This window comes from Melospiza georgiana, chromosome 15 (assembly GCF_028018845.1).
Source record: "Melospiza georgiana isolate bMelGeo1 chromosome 15, bMelGeo1.pri, whole genome shotgun sequence".
NCBI lineage: Eukaryota > Metazoa > Chordata > Aves > Passeriformes > Passerellidae > Melospiza > Melospiza georgiana.
The window spans coordinates 16469903-16491078 of NC_080444.1; the positions used below are offsets into that span (position 1 = coordinate 16469903).

At 52.4% G+C, this 21176-nt stretch overlaps 1 protein-coding gene across 1 annotated transcript in view; it reads left to right on the forward strand.

Annotated features, from left to right (window-relative positions):
• Nucleotides 1-686: 686 nt before the first annotated feature.
• The window catches only part of SIL1 (SIL1 nucleotide exchange factor), a 188570-nt gene continuing 168080 nt past the window's right edge, over nucleotides 687-21176 (forward strand). Inside the window, exon 1 of the mRNA XM_058034812.1 lies at nucleotides 687-717. The gene's annotated coding sequence lies outside the window, so the exon portion shown is untranslated. The remainder of the gene's footprint in view (nucleotides 718-21176) is intronic.

Consider the following 21176-nt stretch of genomic DNA (forward strand, 5'->3'; position numbering starts at 1 on the left):
GGCTAACCCAGCCCGGGACACGGCTCAGATCGGGCCGGGACACGGCTCAGGCTCAGCCCGGGACACGGCTCAGATCGGGCCGGGACACGGCTCAGGCTCAGCTCGGGACACGGCTCAGGCTCAGCCCGGGACATGGCTCAGATGGGCCCGGGACACGGCTCAGGCTCAGCCCGGGACACGGCTCAGATCGGCCCGGGACACGGCTCAGGCTCAGCCCGGGACATGGCTCAGATCGTCCCGGGACACGGCTCAGATCGGCCCGGGACACGGCTCAGATCGGCCCGGGACACGGCTCAGGCTCAGGCTCAGGCTCAGGCTCAGGCTCAGGCTCAGTCAGACAGGCTCAGGCTCAGGCTCAGGCTCAGGCCGGGACATGGCTCAGATCGGCCCGGGACACGGCTCAGGCTCAGGCTCAGGCCGGCGAATCCAGTCCGGGACACGGCGGGGCCGAGACAGCACCGCCACCGCCGCCTCACAGGGCACAGGCGGGGCCAGGATCAGGGGGCGGGGCCAGGACCAGGGGGCGGGACCAAGGGCGGTGGTGACAGACAGGCACGGGTCAGGGGGTGCGGCCAAGAGTGGGGCCATGCTGAGTGAGTAGGGCGGGGCCAGGGGCGGGGCCAATGGCAGGAGCTCGTGCAAGGACAGCGCTGATTGGCTAGAGCGGGGCCGGGGCGGGGCGGCTGGGGCCGGGCGGAGCGTGCGCAGTGCGGAGCGGTGAGTCCGGGTGGGGGGGTAGCAGGGGGCGGTGGTGCTGGCGGCCCGTGAGGGACGGAGCCCTGGTCCCGGCCCGGGGGTACCCACTGCTGCCTCCCTGCTTTGCCCTCGCGCGAACGGACCCGGCGGTAAGGCCTTGCCGGGTGGAGGCTGCCCGCCGGCCCGTTTCCCCTCATTGGCTGTGGCCGGGCCGTTGGGGACGTTGCGTGTGCGGCCCCGGAGGCTCGGCAGGCCCGGCAGGACGGGCAGCCTGTGCGGCTGGAGTGCTGCAGCAAACGCGTGCCCTGTGAGGGGCACTTGGCACACAGGGCAGGGGTCCCTTACACTCAGGGCTTTTAAACAAAAATCTTACACGTGAGTTTCCCCCAACGGGCACAGTTTGGATCCTGCCTGGAGCACGAGGTTGTGTGACCTCTGGCCTACTGTGTGCCCAGGCTGCTGTGGAATAAAAACGTGCTGGAAAAATTGAAGTAGCTCTGGGATGTTAAAATGGATGTTTCTTCAGGGTGTGCGCTCTGTAACATGAGGTCTGAATTTTAAAACTGGTTTAATTGTTTTGGTACAAGCCCGCATATGGTTTTCTGGCAGGAGAACTGGTGAAACGATGCATTCCACAAGGCCAGGAAGAGAACGCTGAGCAAATGGGATTTTGTATATAAACACTGTTTGGAATGTTGCCTTAAAATGTTTAAGTTCAGTGGTTGACTAACACTTGCATTAGGAGTGAGCTTTGACAGAGCTCTGATGCTGCCCACCTTCAGGAGGGTCTGGGTTTACACCAAGCTCTATAGACACAATTTCTTAAGTTAGTTATTCTGCAGTGTTTCTTTGCTAGAACTAACCCTGTCTGAGTGCAGCGCAGAGGCAGAGCTGCCTGCGCTGGTGCTGCTCAGTGTGCCTGCCAAAGGAGGGTGATCAGCAGAGGCATTTCTGTGGTGGAGCTGTCTGTGCAAGAGGCTGGTCCGTGCACAGCCTGGCAGGAGCCTTTTAAGTGCAGATAAGTGTCCAGAGGATGTTAGAAGATGATGGCACGCCCTGTCATTTACCCAACGTGCTGCCGCAGTGCTCCTGCTCCCTGTGATCATTTTAATTCATTTGTTCTCTGGGAGTAGCACTGTTAAGGGATGCACTTCTAAGTTTCTGTCTTTTCTTTCCCCCAATCCTGCCTTAAAATGACCCAGCCTGATCCACTTAGTTTTTCAGCAGCCTCTAGGGTATTTCTGTGGTGGAAGTATCCAAAATACTGTCCCAGAAACTTCAGTGTAGGAGTCCAGCTAGCAGAGGTGAGAGCAGCAGTGTTCTGGAGGCTGCTGTCTATGTGACCATGTATTTACTAAATTTGAAAGGATACAAATACAATTCTTGGTAAGAAATCAGCTGGAAACAATTCCTGGTGAACTGTCAGAACAGCCTTTGACCCCACAGTGTTGTCCCTGTGTCCTGAAGCAGCACAAGAGCAGGGCTGGTGCTACTGCCACCACCTTCTTCATTTTTACAGTGGAGAATTCCTTTAGCCTGAGCAATAAAACACCTGGCAAACTCCAGCACCCCCACACCTGTCTCTGCTTCTGCTTGGGTTGAGCAGATGGGGTTGAAAGCACAGCAGCCATACCCTGAGAATTTGTGAGGCAGTGGATTATTGGGATAAATTTAGGGATAATAGTCAGCCTTTCCATGTGCTAATCCTCTGTGCTACTGACTCCCTCCGTGGCTTTTGTAACCCACCTCAGCTCTTACACCCAGCGTTCTCTGAGAAGTAACGCTCCACTCGGGCTCGTGAGGGAGGTGAATCAGCTTTAATTAAGATTTGTCGAGCACTTTGTTGATAAGTTCTCAATAGCTGGTTGCTATTTTTTATGAGCACGCAGATATTCTTAGCACCTGCAGTGGGAAGTGACACAAGGCTGGGGATCTCTGGGAAGCAGCCCTGCCAAGGGAGACGGCGCCTGCTCACCGTGAGATCCATTCTGGCTGTGGTTCACCAGGCAGCTCAGCAAAACCCCAAATCCCTCTGAGTCTTTGGGAAATGTGAAACGTTCCTGAGAGCTAAGCCCTGCTTTTGCATGAGATTTGTAGCTTTTGCCCCCTCGCTGGGTTTCTCCCAAGCTGCTGGTTGGGTTTGGTGCAGCTGTGTTCTGGTGTCACCTGCTTTGTAACACCTTGTGGCAATGGCTTTTAACAACTGTCCCCTCAAATTAAGGTGTCTGGGGTGGTCAGGGCTGGGTGATGGCCCCTGTGGGCTTCAGGCATTGCAGAGGTCAGTGGGGTGGAAGGGGAGGAGGGAAGCTAGGAAACCATGCCCTCCCCCAGGGCAGCATCCCGTTCCCTGCTGGCTTCTCTGCTGCAGCAGCAGGTGGCAAATGAAGCTTGATGAGCTCAGTTGGTGAGGGATAAGGAAGGTGTGAATGGAAACGGTCACAGCAGTGCTGGCTCTGTGTTGTGTGGGTGCCCCTCAGCAGGATGAGGAGCTCTGTTGTATTTTGGGGAAGAGAAGGCTGTTCATTTGGCTTTGTCACTGCTGTAGGAGTAGCCAGATGGAGGATGCTAAAAGGAAATACAGGGCTGGAACAGCCTCCTTGTCCGTGCCCCTGTCCTGAGCCAGGTGAGAGATGCTTGGCTCCAGGCTGGGCAGCGGTGGATGGTAGTGCAGATGTGGACAGGGCCCAGTTCCCTCTGGGCCTTGATGGAATCCCACTCTCAGAGCCTGACAGCCCATCTAACTTGTCCTTGCAGCAAACTGAGCAGCCAGTTTGTCTCTTGCCTTCATAGAGTGGGGAGTCCTGTGGCTGGTTTTCCTTGTGAGTAAACCCTGTTAAAATCTGAGAGCTGGGACTGGCCCTGGAGGGAGCAGGGATGGAGAAACCCCTCCACAGCTGGTGTAGGGCAGCATGTTTTATACTGCTGACTGCTCTGCTGGCTGCCCAGACCCTCTGGTTTGTGTGTACCTCAGAGCTGATACCAGCACAGAGCCCAGAACTGGGTATTTTATGTTTCTGGATCACAGAGGGGAGTTCAGCTCTTTGGAGCTGTGGTGTCACAGTGCTGGCACATTTAGTCTGGTCCCCAGTTTTCCCCAGGTTCCCTCTGTCTGGAGAACTTTCCCCTGGACTCTGTTTGTGTGCTTGATCTCTGTTTGTGCTGTTTCCAAGTACACTTCTTTGCATTGTTTTCCTTGCTTTTCTTTCTATTGATTTGTTGGTGTTTTGGGAACTTTTCTTCAGTTTATCAATTCCGATCATGACCTCCAGAGTGCCTCCAGCTCTTAACTCCTGGGCATCCTTTCAGGTTTTATAAAAGTGCTTTCTCTTCTTTGTTCAAACTATTAATGGAAAGGTTGAACAGAAGCAGACCTGGGCTGAGCTCCCAGGGCTCATACACAAGGATTTCCCTTGTGGTGACAGGGAATTGCTGATGGCTACCCCTCAAGTGTGTGGGGTTGAGTTGCTTTGGTTGGTCTTTTTTTTCTTATTAATGAGCACTGGGCCTCGTGAAGGTGAGCTTGCCCAGACCCAGCTCCTCTGGCTATTGAAAGCATCAGATGGATAGAGTGAAAAACCTGCTTTGTGCTGGTCAGAGGTGTGATGGGCAGGTCTCTGTAGGGGAGGATTGTGTTGTGCTCTCCTTCTGAAGGCTGAGGTGATTTTTAAGAGCTTTCATGAACTTTGTTCACCTGGGGCTTCTGGCTGATGCTTGCTGGGGCTGTCACAGCTCTGGGACAATCCTCAGCCCTGCTTCCCACTCAGAGCTGCCTCAGCAGTGGGCTGTGCATGGGGGAAGTTGTGTCCAGCATCTCCTGCTCCCCTTTTCTCTCTATAAGTCTCTCCTCAGTGAGAGTTGGGCTTGTCTGTATGTGGCCAAGGTAGCAAAAATGCATTTTTCTCCTCAAGCAATTCCAAGTTCCTTGTGTGGTTGCTCTTCTCTGGAAAAGAGAAAACTACTTGTTCTGGAGAAATTAATGACACTCATTTTTAATCCCAAATATTGTGTCATGGTGGGTATGGTTGCAGGACACCTCACTGCACCAGGCCTCTGCTGTCACCTCAGTGCCAACTGATTAAGGAAGAGCTGAAATAGATTTCACTGGAGCAAACATCTCTTCCCAACTCTACCCTCCCTGAGTTCTGTGAGTACTGAGCTGCTGGGCTCAGCTGCCTGAGGTTCAAGAATTGGTCCTTTTCTGAAGTGCTATTCCATCTTTCTTTGCACATGGGTGTAACTGTGGGGTGAAATTTGGGCCCCACTGAATTTAAGGACAACTCAGGATTCCTCTGTGGTGTTCATGTCTTCCTCCTCTCCAGGCTGGTAACTTGTGGTACCCAGCTGTTCAATCCAGCTGTGCTTCAGGAACACCATCAAGAGGATGGAGATGCTGTGCCCTCTTTGTTCTCCTGTATTGGTCTGTGGCTGATGGTAGAGTCATGGAATCGTGGAATATTCCGAGTTGGAAGGCACCTACAAACATCATTGTGTCCAACTTGGTGGATGCCCTGACCTAATTTCAGTTCTAGGGGAGAAAATTCAGTCTCCCTAAAACCTTCCTATGGCTTCTGTTGGATTCTTCCTCACTTTTCTCCAGGGGGCTGTGTGCTGTAGTTAAATATGGATGGAAAGGTTGTGTTCCACTCTGGATTACAGCTGAATCTCAGTGGTGGATAAATTGCATCCCAAGTCTAGTTTGCAAAGCCCTTTGGGCTTCGTGGGCTGCAGGAAGCTGTATTTTATTCTGGATGTGTGTTTGCTGCTAATTCTATAGGATTTGCAGACAGCAGGTTGTAAGAGCCCTGATTATACTGGTTCCCTGTGCAGTCAGACTCTGCCCAAATAATTCAAGTGCCTGCTGCAGAGAGAGGGAAAGGAAGATGGAAGGATGATTTAGAAATCTCTGGAGTAGATGGGAAAAAGATGCATATGTTGATCTGAAGGAGATACCAAGCCACATATATGTCTTCCAGCATCTAAATAAAAGTCAGGATTTTTTAAATGGTTGCCTACTTAAAGCCCAAATAATTCCTTTAACGGCAGGTTTTAAAGGTTTAACCTAATTTTAGAATTTTGATTTCAAGTGTCCTTCCATAAAATTAACTTTTTGAATGCAGAATGCTTTAATGTCTTCCGTGTTGGTGCTCATTTTCAAGAAATCTCTGCACAGTTATTTCTTATGTACCAGTTAAATCTATCAGCCAACAGTGTCAAGTGTAGCAAAAATGCTATAATAATATTATGGTCTAATAATAGTTATAATGATTCTAATTACCTGGTGCAGCTTTAAAGAGAGGCAGATTCAGAGATGAGTGCAAAGGAGGTGTTTAACCTTGAACTGCAGAGGCAGGGCTCTTCCAGAGGTGCCTGTGCTGCGCCCTCTCCTCCCCATCAGACATCCCCCTCCCTCTATTTCCTCCAGCAGACTGGGAGCAGCACTCTGGGGTGTTTTTAATGTTCACACCTCATTCTGGCTGTGCTCAGAGTGCTGGTGAGCTGAGGATGAGCACGTTTCCTGCAGTACCTGGGAGTGTGAAGCCTGCTCGTGTTCAGCCTCTGTCTGCCCTGCTCCTGGCGTGCTCCCACAGCCTGATGATTGTGGCACTCGAGGATTGCTCCCACCCTCGGGAGCTGCAGAGCCTCAGCAATCTCCATCCTCTCTGCAAGCTGCTTGTGCTGCTCTTAACCATTAGGGGTGGCTTTGCCACAGCCTGGGAAGCACAAAGCCAGAGTCTCCTGATGGAGAGCATTGGGGGTGTGCAGGTGAGTGGCTGAGAGTTGTTGATCCCTACAGAGGCTTTGCTGTGGGGGTAGCAGAGCACTGGGCTGGTGCTTGAGTGCTGTGCTTGCCTTGCCTTCGACAGGCTGGCCCCACAGAGCCTTGTCAGAGTCTCCTTCCCCAGCTGCTCCATGTGCCAGCCCTGTTGCATCACTCCCAATGCCCTTTCACCACTATTTTTCCTTTAGGAAGGATGCTGGGCTGCATTTGCTGTGTTCCTGTGGTTTTTGCCCGATGTTGCTGAGTGCTGTTAGTGCCTTGGGGTGCCAGTGCTCATTGTGGCTGTAGTGTAATGGATCCCCTCGTGTCACAGCTGCTCATTTAATCCTGTGACATGAGGGGTGAGGAGTCCCTGGCTCACAGACCAGCAGCCTTTCCACAGAGGAAGCTCTGTGTGGGCTGGAAGTTGACAGCTTTCAATGATTATATGCTGAACCTTCTTCCTATAAATAATTGATACACAGGCTGATGAGAACTACTCTTGTCTCTCAGTTGCTGCTCCCTGGCATGGACAGCAGCTGGAAATGTGCTGTTTTCCTATAAAATGGATCCAGAGGAGCCCTTGCAAGGTTTTCTTTATTTCCAGCCTGTTGGTAGGCTGACCTGCTCTGGGAAGCCCTGCCTGCCAACACCTGCAGCACACCTTGTGCCAGGCCTGGTGCTGCTGAGAGCTCTGCCACCTGCAGCCTTTCCCTGGGGGCTGTTCAGCCTCTCCCTTGGGCACGTTCAGCCTTTTCCTAGGACAGGTTCAGCCTTTCCCTTGGGCAGGTTCAGCCTTTCCCTTGGGCAGGTTCAGCCTCTCCCTTGGGCACGTTCAGCCTTTCCTTTGGGCACGTTCAGCCTTTCTTTTGGGGAGGTTCAGCCTTTCCTTTGGGCAGGTTCAGCCTTTCCCTTGGGCAGGTTCAGCCTTTCCTTTGGGCAGGTTCAGCCTTTTCCTAGGGCAGGTTCAGCCTCTCCCTTGGGCAGGTTCAGCCTCTCCCTTGGGCAGGTTCAGCCTCTCCCTTGGGCATGTTCAGCCTTTTCCTAGGGCATGTTCAGCCTTTCCTTTGGGCAGGTTCAGCCTTTTCCTAGGGCATGTTCAGCCTCTCCTTTGGGCAGGTTCAGCCTCTCCCTTGGGCATGTTCAGCCTTTCTTTTTGGGAGGTTCAGCCTTTCCTTTGGAGAGGTTTGCCTTCTTGCTGGAGTCAGTGTGTGTGTGTGTGTTGGTGCATCACCATGGAGATGAGGCCACAGGAGCTGCAGGGCGCAGCCTTTTCCAGGCTCACGTGAAGAAGGATAAGGTAACGGGCTCCTCTTATTTAGGGAAAATGATTTCTTGGAGTAAATAAATCGTCAAAGAACACTTGGCATCAGCTCAGGTGCTATTAAGGAGAAGATCTCTTGAAGCCAGAGCTGTGAGGCTCATACAATATTCACCTGCTTTGCTGTGTTCCACATCAGGCATCGCTGCTGTGCCCAATGCTGACTCACTGACCCACTTGTGCTTTTACTTACCCCAAGATAACAAAGCTTCTGTTGCTTTTCTCCTCCCTGTGTAGGTATTTGTCATCCTGCCACAACAGCACCTTCCTGGATCCTTTCCTTGCCCACTGAGTGTCCAGGCTTTCAATGCTTTGAGTGGTTACAAGGCTTCACCTCCCATGGCTGCTGCTGCTTTGGCCGGGTTTGGGGAGGACGTGGAGGGTGTGTGGCTGCAGTGAGTTCTCCCCCATGCAGAAATACCTCTCTGGGTTGAGCACACCCCAAAACCCTGTTCTGGTCATACAGACATTCTTGGGGGGTTGGGACACTGCCCTTTCCCTGTGCCTGCCCCTGGCACACTCTTTCCTTTCCAGTTTCTGGTACACAGAACCCTCTCAACAAGATCTGAAGGGCCCTGTGGCAACTCTGCCTCATTGCCTCCACGTCTTATTCCAGACTTCATCTGTAAACATCTCTTTGCCCTTGCTAAAAACACTGTCTCTTAATTTCCCTCTGCAGGAGTATTATTTAATTTGTAACAGTTTTAGGACGTTATTTGAAAAATCCGATATGAAGCTGTATTTCATTTACTGTAATGATCCACTAATGCAGGCATATTTCAAAGGCAGGCAATGCAGTACTGTGGGGTTTAATTAAATTTTGTTTTTCAACTGAGCATCAATAGACAGACAATAACAAATGGTGGACAATATGCATACAGAACAAAGTCTCTTCATTTTCCTTTTCAAGACTGTGGAAGTGAAAATGTATAGCCCTTAAAATGGACTTGGCCTGCTCACAACTGCTGCTTGAGTGTATTTAACTCACTTCAGGAGGAGGTTTTTCTTCTTACTCTGCCTTAATTAATTTCCTTGCTCTCTTCCTGCCCACAAAATAAACTCTTACACTGTGGAAAATTTCCAGCAGGAGCCGTGGGTGATCTAAGTGCTTCTGCAAGTTCTGCATGTAGTTTTGAATACTGTGTTGGTACCTAGTGTGTGATGGCTTCTCCAGATGGGCCCTCCTGAGGGTGACAGAACAGAAGGGCTGGGTGTGAGGTTCCTGTCTCTGGGAACTGGACGTGGCATGTGCCAGCCTTGGAGAGGGAGGGAAAAATGGTGCTGCTGCCATGGTTGCACTCAAATCAGGAATCAGTCAGTGGCTCTGGAGTGCATTTTGTTCCTCTTCTCCCAGCAAGCGTGGGGTAATCAAGTACAGAGTGTATGTGGGGAAGCTCGGGCAGAGTGTTCCACATCAGCAGGAGGCTTCTGGGAGCCATCTGAGTGCTCACAGCGTGGCACTTGGACACGTGTTCTTGGGTAAAGAAATTTGTCACCAGTGCTGTTAATGGGCTCCTTTGTTCAGATTTGAGGAGCAGGGTGAGATGGGCTGGCTGAGGCAGATTTGGTTTCTCCAGGTGTCTGGAGAAATTACCATTGTTCAGGAACAGAACCAGAGTTTGCTGAGGAACCCGATGTGAGTGTGACTCCCGCTGCACTCCAGCCCTTTGATTCTCTCAGAAATCTCTCAAAGGCAGAGAGCTGAAAAAAGCATTAATTTTTCAGAGGAAGAGTCTCCATTCAGAGATGTGAGTTCAAGCCATGTCCTAGGTTGATGCCTAAAGCTTTGCCTGCTTAACCTGCCTTCAAAGGCTGGGGGCAAGGGCTGTGCCTGGAGCTGGCACTGCTTTCCACCGCTGAGCTGGGCTGGGTCACGGTCCAGAGAGCTGTTGGCTGGAAACTGGAGTGTGCAAAGGCTGGGAATCTGTGGGAACCTGACTCCTCATGTCTGTGCAGCTGTACCTGCCTGAAAAGCATGGCTGGAAATGACAGACTGGAGGCCGTATCCTCCTCCTCCTCCCTGGGATCTCAGTGTAACGCTTGCCGTGTTCCAGGCACAGCCTGTGTTGTTTGCTCCTTGCTGGAAGCAGCACCGTGAGTCCTTTGCAGCTCTCCTGGTGCCTGGGCTGGCTGAGGGTTGTGTTCTGAGCTGGGTGAGAGGCTCCTGGAGCAATGGATGGGGTCCTGTGCTCCTGGCAGTCCCTGTGGCTGGAGAAGAGTCCTGGTACAGATAGAAGGGGTATAAATAGAACTCGTCATCAGGCACCGGATGCTGTTTAAATAAACTGGGAAAACCCCTCACAGCTGAGGTTTGTACTGGCCCTGCTAATGCTGGGGGAATGCCCCATGCCTGAATCCTTGTTCTTCCCTTGTTCCTTGCTTTAGGCTGCCAGTTTTCCCATTTGCTCACTTCCTTTTTTTGATAGGCAGTGTCAAGGCTCTGTTGCTGGGGTTTGGGGCAGGATGTTGCTTTCTGGTGACTTGAAGCAACACGTCCAGCTTCTCCTGTCCTTCCTTTGCATCTCCCGCCTTTCTGCCTGTGGCTGCTCTCACTGTGCCATAAACTAATCTCCTTCCAGCTAGGAACTTCAGGCCTCTTGCAGACTCACTTTTATGGGGCCATTATCCATCATCTATAGAAGGAGAGGCTTTCCTGGCTGTGGCAGGGCTCAGGTGGCTGCTCCCAGATGGAGCACACTGATCATCTGGAGCCAGTGGCTGAGCCCTGGGCTGAGGGATGTGCCCTCTGTGCAGGCCAGGGAGTGCTTGAGCCTGGTCTTTGCACGAGCAGGTGAGTGATTTGAGATCCTCACAGTACTGCTGGCATGATTTATTCTTGCAGAAGTGCCCACAGCAACTTCAGGGGTTTGTTCTGCCCAGCAGGATCACAGACAAGGACATGCCTGGGCCCTATGCTTTAGTGGCTCTTGCAGGACTGTGCAGCAAACAGGACCTGCAAGGGGCCTCAGCACAAGGGCACAAGCCCAATACATGGGGAACTAGAGTGGTGCTTGGGAGTGAACAAAAATAAGTCTATTTAAAATGAAAAGGTAGTAATCTGTAATGCAGTTTTGAGGGAATTCTTGTAGCAGGAGAGCATGTGCTGGCTGGGAGGGGAGAAGCACTTGCTCAGACAAGTGATAATCCATTGCAGCCCATTCCAGACTGGCAGATACCAGCCTTCCTCAGGCCTCCCTGGGATGAGCGAGGTGCTGTGCCACTGGATGAGGAACGTGGAGTTTCTGGACTATGTGGAGTGCTAATTTAAACACCAAACCCTTGTTCCTGATGGGAGCTGCTGGTGTCTGCCTGGTGTGGGGTGCTGCACGGGATCTGCGGTCTCACAACAAGGAGTGTGCTGGGCTCCTCAAGCACTCGGGGCTGACACGGCCGGCTTGCTTCCTTGGATTTCTCCTCTGGAGTTTGGCAGCCGTCTGCTTCAGGGAGCACAGTGGCCTCATAAGAGTTTATTTGATCTGACACATGACAAATTGTTTCTGCTGGCGGCTACTTGAGGCACAGTCTGTTCGCTGGCAGCCGCGGCTCTGCGGGCACTGGGAAGTGGAGGAAGGCAGCCCTGCCTCCTCCTCTTAGGAAACATCAGTGCAGAGAGCGTTGCTGTGACCCCCCTGCCATCCCAGCCTCCTTTCTGCTGCTTGGTAACGGTGCTGCTGGCATGGATTATTAATGGTGTTTGTGTGCTGGGTGTGTCTGCAGGTGCTGGTTGTGGCTCCCATGGCGTGTTGGCTGCAGGGAAGAGCAGAACCTGTGTTCTGGAATCAGACCCAGTTGCCACTAAAAACACTTTGTTAGATTCCTTTTTTTAGGACACCCTTTTAGCTCTGCAATGAGCAGCAGAATATTACATTCCTCAGCAGAATAAAAAGTACATGTCCCCTGTGAGATAGTGTAAATACATTTTATCTGTTCTATTACCTGCAGTTTTCAGAATATGTCCCCTAAGCATTTTAATCTTGTTTTCCAGGGTTGTCTCAGAGTGAGGAATTGTTCCTATTTGCAACTTTGGGAATGATTACTTGTTCATTAATTTCTTCCCTTTCCTGCTGTCCATCTATTATTGCTTCCAAGAGAAAAAAAACCTCTCTGTAAATCTCCTCCAAAACAGGGCTGAGTGCCTGATTAGACAGAGAGTTATGTGTGCTGGGAATGTGTGCCCAGGAGATCATCCTGGAGCTGTGCATGGAGCCCTGGGTGCTGCTGTTCTATGCCCTTGGCACACAGAACCCACCAGGTGATGCCTTTTCCTTGGTCTTAAAATTAAGAGCCAGACATAGATAGGGGAAAAAGGGTTTTTATCTTGGTATTTAATATGGATCTTTATGGTGCACCACTTCACCAAGGTGGAATGTGCTGAACTGCACACACATGGTAGATCATGTATACAATTTATAGACCTTGCAAATTAGCATATTTAACAAAGATGCCTCAATGAGAGGCTTGAAGGAATAGCCTGATATCTTCCTATTTCAAAGTATTTCTCACTAGATGGGCTTAATTTTAGTTTACAGGATGTATTTTAGAGGGCTCCTTGGTTTCTCAAGGCAGCTTAGGGCTTTCCAGCCTCCAGCTGAGAGGCCTTTTGGATGTTTGGTTTTCTGGCCTAACAGAATGCCAGGCTCATGGTAAGTTATCAGACATAAGGAATAAGGGCACTGAGAATACATAAAAGAAAAGGCAAAAATCCTCATGGCATCACAGGTGTCTGGGTTGGCTCCCTGCTCCTTGCCCTGGGATGAACAAGCCCAGCAGGCAGCACGTGCCAGGGCAGCCAGGCACACCTGGAGCACACCTGGGGCACACCTGGAGCACACCTGGGAAACACCTGGGAAACACCTGGGGCACACCTGGAGCACACCTGGAGCACAGTGGCGAGGCAGGAGCTGGAGTCAGAGCAGCTCCAGCACCCAAGCAGGGCTTTGCTGCTGCTGTGCTTTGCCTGCAGTGCCGGGGCTGTTACGAAACAGGAACGAGATGGGACAATGCAGAGCAGTTCCTGCTGCCACGCTTTTGTCCAGCAGCTAAAAGCCAGTCCAGAGGGTTTTGTGGAAGCCTTGTTTGCTTTGGTCTTTTTTTGCTCTTTCTTTAAGTACGGACTTAAAACAGCTGGAGACTGAAGGCCACTGTAGTTATTATTTCTTCCTGAATAGCACAATAAATGTGCCATTTGTCAGGGTCCTTGCCTCAGAAAACATGTGGCCTGTTCCCACTGCTGTTCCCTTTGACATATGAGGAACTGCCCCTGCCTGCCCCTGGGTGTGTGGAGATTTCTCACTCCCTCATTGGGGTCAGTGCCAAACTTGTCTTGACGTGTGACGTGTGTGGTCACTGGAAGTCACTGTGGAGGCTGTCACTGAAACAGCCTGGATTCACAGAGCAGCTTCATTTAGATGGCAGCTGATGGAGGAGCTCTGCAGAACGGCTGGGTAGGAAACCTGTGTGCAGGAGGGGACAGCTGAGAGCTGCAGTTATCGTGGGAGAAGCTCAGACATGTACAGACGTGGTGTGGCAAACCTGTGGTGGATGTGCCATGTCCCACCTGCCATGGCACCACCAGGATGCACAGGCAGCTGCTCAGGATGTTCTGGTGTCTCACAGCAGAGAGGAAGGTGCTGCAGGTGCCTCTTGGATCAGAGCTGAGGGTGTGTGAGGGAACAGCCTGCTGCTCGCTCTGACAGCAGATTTCGAGCTCTTGGCTTTGCCAATCACCTCACAGCAAACACCAAGACATGGGAGTGAAAGTCCCTGTGTCCTTTGGCTGCTGCTTGGGTGTTTGCAGAGCCAGCAGGTGCAGTGACAGCCAGGACTGTCAAAGGAAGAACCCTCTGTGGAGCAGTGCTGCTCAATACTGAGATATGCCAGTCCATGAAATGGCTCTTTATAGGGTGTCTCACCAAAAGGATTTTCCCTTTGAGTGTCTGGATCTCCTGCTGTTGGTCTGAGCTCCAGATGAGAAACAGTGCTTTCACTGGAAGGTACTGAGGTTACAGACAGAGTAATTGTCCCTTAGAAGAGAAAATTGTGGAGGAAACCCACTCAGAACACGTCCCTGTTCTTCTCCTTCCTCAGAGCGGGTTTAGGAGTGCTGTGGCTGAGGGGCAATGGGGATGGAGCTGAAGTTCTGCTGAGTGAACCCCACGGCTCTGAGGAGCAGGGAGCCTGGTCATGGAGCCCAGGAGGGACCTGGGAGCTTGACTGGCTCTTTAGTTCTCTCTCCACAACCCGTGAATGCAGATCTCCTGGGGCAGCAGAGCGTTCCTTGTGAGGGGAGCCCATGGTGCTGCGGTTCCAGTGGCACGTGCAGGGTCCCATGGCAGTGCAGGCAGTCACAGGAAAGCCATTTCATAACCTCTGCTGGGATTCATGAGATGTTCAGAGACAGGTTCTCCACTTAGTCAACTTTTTATAAGGATTTAAGGCTGAGGAGCTCTTTGAAGCACCGATGCAGCTTGTTCTGCCATGACAAGGTGGAGATGAATGCTGGCATGACTTCCATTCCCAAGGAAAATGCTCTTTTGCACAGATCACAAGCTGTGGCTCTGCTGCTGTTTGAAGAGACCTGAGGAATCTCAGATCCAGGCACTCTGTACCACATCAAAGCCTTCCCATCTGAAGGTGAGGTGATGGGGAGCTCCAGCTCCATGTCCTTCCTGTATGGGCAGCAAAAAGAAGGAAGGTCCCTGAACCAGGAGTTGCTTGGAGGATCAAAGCTCTGCTTAGCAGAGGCTGATGGGGCAAAAAGCCAGGATGGCAGCAGGAAGGACAAAGCCTGCAGAAGATCTGGGCCATCTGATAGCAGACCTCCAGAGGGGCCTGGGAGACCTTCTGCTGTGCTGGAGGAGGCAGACCTGCAGTGTCCTGGGCTTGACTGGAGCCATTCCGTGGTGCCTGAGGGATTGTTTAATTAAAAAGAATGCTGCACCATCACATTTCAACTGTTTTCTCCACACATTGCTGCAAGTAACATCTAAAATAGCTCTAAAAGGCAACAAACCATTCCCCAAAGCAGGGGTGGCAGATGAACAACATGAGAGGGAAGGAATTATGTTCTCTTTCAGCTTTCTGTGTCTGTGCATTTGCTTCTGCATTTGCAGGCCTTGGGGCTTGTTTTAATTTAAATTTCCTTAGGAAAAACCCTGTTGAAGGAATGCTGCCTGCAGTGGCTTTGGCTGTTCTGCTTTGGCTTTGTCCTGGGGAAGCTTTGATGGTTGGGGAGCAGGAGTTGCTTTTCAGTCTTGGTGGGAAATGCCTGGATAGAGGAACGGCAATGACCACAAAGTCACTTCTGGATGGTGGGACTGGCAATCTCTCAGCTCTCCCTTCATGCTCATTCCTGTCCCAGGGCTTATTTAATTGCTTAACAAAGGCATCCTCTGCAACCACTGAGAAAGGACCAGTGCAGGGACGGAAAAAAAGCAAACTTGCATCAAGCCTTTGATCCAAGCACAGGGAGCCACTGCTGCTGACCTCAGTGTTTGTAACCACGGTGTCAGTGTTGGAATGGAGCAGCTGAGCCCCAGCGTGGGCACTGATGTGTCCAGATTGATGCAGGGACTGGGGGCAAAGCCAGGACTGGTCCTGAGGGAGCCTGTGGCAGCAGGTTGTGTTCATCCCAGGAGAGCTCCTTCCTCCCCTTCAGGGGTGGGTTTGAGATTGGCTTGCTAGGGCTTTATCCCAGGTTTTGCTGCCAGTCTGGCAGCTCCTGACTGGGTTTGACCCACGAGGTGGATCCCAGTGGCCTCTGCCTTTTCATCTGGGAGCTTGCCACAAAACTGGAAGCATGTGGGAGCCAAGCCAGGGCTGGACATCCAGCCAGGCATTCCATGAGCTCAATCCACAAGCTGCTATGCCATGTTATTCCTGCGCACATACCCAGGGCGTGCAGCAGGTGAGCCCCACGTTTGCTGCCCATGTGCCATCCTGCTCCCTGCTGCTCCCGGTCCCCTGGCTTGTCACAGGGAGTCAGAGCTGTCACCACCAACTGGCGCTCTGTGGAGAGGTGAGAAAATGCATTTTTCATGAAGCTCACAGCTCGTGGCTCCTGGCAGATCAATAGGGCAGCTGGAGGAGTCCTTTGCGTGCCCACTGTTGGGGCAGCTCTGTGCCAGTGCTCTGCAGGGACTGGCAGGGGTTCCTTGGCTTGGCAATCCCCGTGGGAAGGAAACCTGCAGGCTGAGCTGGGGCTCCTGACTGAGATTCAGCCAGGGGCAGGGATGGCTGTGCTGGGCAGGCAGTGTGGTGTGGCTGCTGCTGTGGGAGTCGTGTGCTGGATCCATCACCGCTGGATTTCTGTAACACTGAGCAGGATTTTTTTTTTCATGGTTTCTTAACCTCTTAATTGAGTTTCTTTATAGGGAAGCTGGCATCTGACAGGGGAAGGAGGTTGTTATTCCCTATGAGAACCATGGGTGAACAGCAGGAACTTGGAAAATACAAAAAGCTCTTTCCAGAGAGGCTGGGAACAAGCCAGTTAAATCTTTGGCAATTCGTGGGCCCAGCTGCAGTGGGACATCAGGATTCTCTGGGACCTTGTTAGTGCAGCATGTGCTTTCTTTCCTGTTAGATTCTCCAAGCTTGGGAAAGCAGAGGGGATAAAAACACACGGAATGCTGGGAGACTCCTGGGATAGTGTGAGGCAAGGTGTCACCTTGCAAATAGGAACTGGTGGAAAGGATAGATCTGAGGGGGGGAGAAAACATCACTTATTGTCTGTGCTGTGCATGGGAAATTGCAGCAAGGAGTGGGAGAAGGGAATAGGTATGGGTAGGATGAGAGGTGTTTTGGCTGGGATTTGGGGTGGTGGGGAGGTTAGGAGGAAGGGAAAAGCTGTTTCATGTGGTGGAGGTCAGACAGTGGGACAGCTTTCAGAAAGATGTTTGTCCTGAAGGTCCCTGTGCACTCTCATCTCCAGGCAAGTCCTGAAGTCCTAAATTGGAGCAAATCAGCACCAGTACACTGGTGTGGGCCCAGAGGTCCCTGCCAACCCCAGAGCTCTGAGGAGTCAGTGTCATGTGGTGTGCAGGCAGAGCAGAGCCCTGTGAGAGCAGCTGCCAGAAATTCAGAGAGATGCACTGCTTATAAATAATAAATGATAAATTCAGCCTCTGATCTCCGAGGCACGCTCTGCTTCTGCACACTCCATGCTGGCAGAGAAGATTCCCCGTGCTGGACTCAGCAGTCTGTCTCTGGCGTGGAGGGTCTGGGGGAGGCAGCTCATGGAATTGGGGTCGTGCTGAGCCCCGGTGGAGCGTGGCCCCTTCTGCCAGCAGCACTAATGAGCGTGGCCCCTGTGCCACGGCCGCTAACGAGGGTGAGGGCAGCCTTGCTCAGCCTTCACACCACCCCAGCTCAAAGCTGTGCTCCTGCCCTCTGGAGAGCAGCGTTTTGTGTGAATGCAGCTTGCTGAATGAATGAATGAAGTCAATTTAAATGATAGACTAAACGATGCTTAGTGTTAAACTGTGCGAGCTGTATAAACAGCAGGGTCAGGGTTGCTGTGGCCATTAGAAGGGGCGGTTCTGGCTTTATCCAACACAACAACCCCTCCCCTGCTCTTGGGGGAGCTGTGGCAGTGCTGGTGAAGCTGCTGGTGCCAAGAGCTGCCCCGGGCACTGCTGGGCTGTCTCCTGCTGCTGGACACATCCCTGGCACTTGGCAGGGCTGTGGGAGCTCTGTTGGGTGGTGTCATGGCCAAGCTGCTGCTCGAGGGGCTGATGTGAGCTGATGGCTGCACAGGTAGCCTGGAGGGGTTATTAATATTTATTGTTATTATTTGTTAGCAGCGGTTACAAAGGCTGCATGAGTGCTCAGTAGATGCCAAGCTCTGTAAACATGTGTTTGTGCCATGGTTATCCTGCCCCTGCCACCCTGTGCCCGTGTCACAATTCCCTCCTGTGGGCTGCTTCAGGTTTGGAGCAGGACCTGCTGCCCCTGCTCAGGCTGGGCCCAGCCAGCCCAGTTTATTCCTACCAGCCTCAAAGTGTGGCTTCCTTGCTGTGTGGGTTCTCTGTAGGCAGCAAGAAGGTGTTCCCACAACTTTTCCCTTTGTGTAGGAGTGTTTTTAACATGCCAGAGCAGAGTCCTAGTAGGAGTAAATGATGAGGAGCAGGCAAGAAGAATAAATGTTTTTTTAAAGCCATTTCATAAGCGACATGAATGGAATGGTCTGTATGGCAGCTACACCCTCTCCAGTGAGATCCTGGAGGTGTGAGGGGGCTGGAAAACAACTGCTGCTCCCTGGGCTGCCCTGCCTGGCTGGGGCTTTGTGCCCAGGTGGGACCCTCTGGCAGGGCTGGGGGCTCTCACTGGAGTGGGGCTGGGACACCCACTGGAGGCACAGGGGTGCTTTCCTGAGGACAGGATGCCTGGAGGAGCAGAGCTGCTGGGATCATCCTGGGCATCGACCTCGGGTGATGGTGTGTGCAGGTTGTCCTGTGTGAAAGCACAGGGTTGTGCACACCCAGCTAGTGACTGGGGAAGGGCATTAGAGTGTGGCCTCCCAGTAATCCTCTGTGGCCTCCCAATCATCCTCTCTTTGCCGTCCAGCTGTTTCCTGTCCTAGGCATAGGCTGAATTTCAGCTCCAAGCCTCCTCTTTCTCCTGCTGGTGTAGCTGTGCAGTTGGCAAGCAGGAGGGACAGCTGGCCACAGGGTGCTCCCAAGGTGTCTGTAGCACACCAGCAAACATGAGTGCTCCTCACAGACCTGGGGACCCTCTTGCTCAGAGGAGGGAAATTGCAGGTCAGGTCAGCTGCATTTCCTTCTCTTTGTCTGTGGCACTGCACATCACTCAGCCTGTCACAGGGGCTCGGCCCTGGATGCCACCATTGGAAGGACATTGTGTGTGAAGGGGATCTCAGCTCGCTGTGAGTGCACTCTGTGTCCTGAGAGCCTCTCCAGTCCCACAGCCCCCGTGCACGGCTGGCTGGAGCTCATTCCCTGAGCTGCTGTTGCCCAGGAAACTTCTCCTTCAGCCTCAGAGGCTGTGAGTGCCGCCAGGGCTTTGTGCCCTGCTTCAGCTGGAGGTGCCTGGGGGTTCCCATCCCTGCCCTGCTCTCACTGAGGGAGCTCTGTTGGTGCTTTGTGCTGGATGGCACAGTGTGCTGCTGGTGCTCCCCTTGCCATCTCAGTGAGGCTGGCTGGACAGAAACCTGCCCTGAGTTTATCTGCAGACAGTTTGTAAGGCTGTAATCCTGCTCCCTCAGGTCATCCCTAGGTGAAAACAAGGATTAGCTTATTGCTATTGCTTAGTCTTGGAGATAATTGGTGGTTTTGAATCAGCACTGGGGTGGCAGCAGGAGCAGGACAGTGCCTGTCCCCTGTGCTGGCACTGCTGAGGGACCTCCAGTCTTGTGTCCAGTTCTGAGCTCTCATGGCAAGACAAACATGGAGGGGCTGGAGCATGTCCAGGGAAGGGAACAGAGCTGGGAAGGGGCTGGAGAGTCCCAGCAGTGTATGGAACTGTGAGGACCAGCTGGAAAAGGGGCTCAGCCTGGAGAAAAGGAGGCTCAGGGGGAAAGAACCTTCTCCAGGAGGGAGGAGCCAGGTTGGAGTCAGGCTCTGCTCCCAGGGAATGAGGGACAAGACAAGAGGAAATTGCCTACAGGCCCAGGGTGGGCACAGCAGGAATTTCTCCATGGAAAGGGGGCTCAGGCCTTGGCAGGGGCTGCCCAGGGGGGTTTGGAGTGCCCATCCCTGGAGGTGTCCCAGGAAGGGCTGGAGGTGGCACTGAGAGCTCTGGGCAGGGGATGAGGTGGGGATCAGGCACAACTTGGACTCAATGGTCCTGGCAGTCTCTTCCAAGCTCAGTGATTCTGGAATTCTGCTTCCAGCTGGCTGCAAAGCCAGAGGCTGATGTTGGGGCTGAGGGGCTCTGGGATGTCTGTGTGCTCTCCTGGAGCAGCATGTCAGGGCTCAGATGAGGCTCCTGGAGGATTTGTTGGAGTGGCACAGGACGGGCAGTGTGGGCTCGGTGCTGGGCTGTGAGGGCAGTGCTGCCAGCAGCAGGAGGCATCAATGACATGTGCTCCTCTCACTGGCTGCCTTGGGGCTGTCACCTGTGGCTGTGGGAGCTGCATTCCTGCAGCTCTGCCCTCACTGGAATGTCCCTGCTAATGGGGAGCACAGCTCTGGGCTGTTTTTGCTGCTGCTGGCACAGACCACGATTTCTGGAGCTGTGGAGCAGAACCTCCCAGCCAGCAACATCCCCATCTCTGACAGGAGGGTTACTGCCAGCAGAGGAGACTTCTCGGAGTCTGACCCTTTGCTCTTTCCCTAGTGCCTGATTTTGTTTGACAAAAAAGGATTATTGAGAAAAGACCAGCCCCTCCACTCTGCACAAGGGGAATTTGTGACCTTCCTAGTCCAGTTTTGCTGCTGCCTGGCTGCTGTACGTGCTGGATCCCCAAAGATGCCCTCAAATCCAAGCCAACATTCCCTGTGCACGTGGGGTCACCACAACCACAGGCTTCTGCTTCACAGGCTGCAAAGGTTGTTTCTGGAAATCCACAGAAACATTCTTGTGGAAATCCTCTCCTGCTCTCATTGTGTCCACAGAACATTCTGTGTGGAAATCCTCTCCTGCTCTCTGTGTGTGTCTGTCTGTAAGGAGATGTCAGCCTGTGCAGAAGCTCCTCTCCAGGAGCTCCAGAGCCCCTGTTGCACATGTTGGCTCCTCCTGCCTACCTGGGACTGAAGCAAAGTGCTAATTGTTGTGCAGATGTCATCTGCCAGGCAGGCAGGAGGCTGGAGGCTTGGAAGAGGCTGTGCTGTCATTTGCTAGCAGCCTCCTCGGTACACGTGAGCTCTATTTTTATTGGGAGTGTGCGTTTGCTTTCAGCCACTGCTTTGTTGAATTTCTCTTTCTTTTTTTTTTTTTTTTTCCTTTTTATTTCCAGGCTTGCAGATAAAGTTTGAGGGATACATCTATTTTTCATTATTCTAGTTTTTCTGCTTGTTTTATAACTGAAAAAACCTCAACCAAACCAAGAAGCCTGTTCCTGTGTAAAAAGCTTTAGTTTGTTCTGAGGTGAGAGGGAATTAATTGTGTGTTGTGGTCACACTGGACTGAGGTCAGGACTGTGGGACTGTCCAGAAGGGCACAAGGATCAAGATCTGGGAGCAGAGGGAGTCTGAGGCTGTGCATTGTGCTCTGGGTGTGCCAGCTCAGGAGCCTGGGTGTTGGCTGTAGCCTGGATTTGCTTGGCCATGTCCCAGGAGAGAGCTGCAGGCTCTGGCCACAGGTTGGCTTATGAAAACAGGGAGCTTTTCTTTTACTCCAGCTGTGGTTTAATAAGGGCTTATGGGCCCTTGAGGTGGTTCTTTGACCCTTTAGGAAAGAGGAGACACTGAAGTAGGAACTGGGAGGTGATGCTTTCCTGAACTG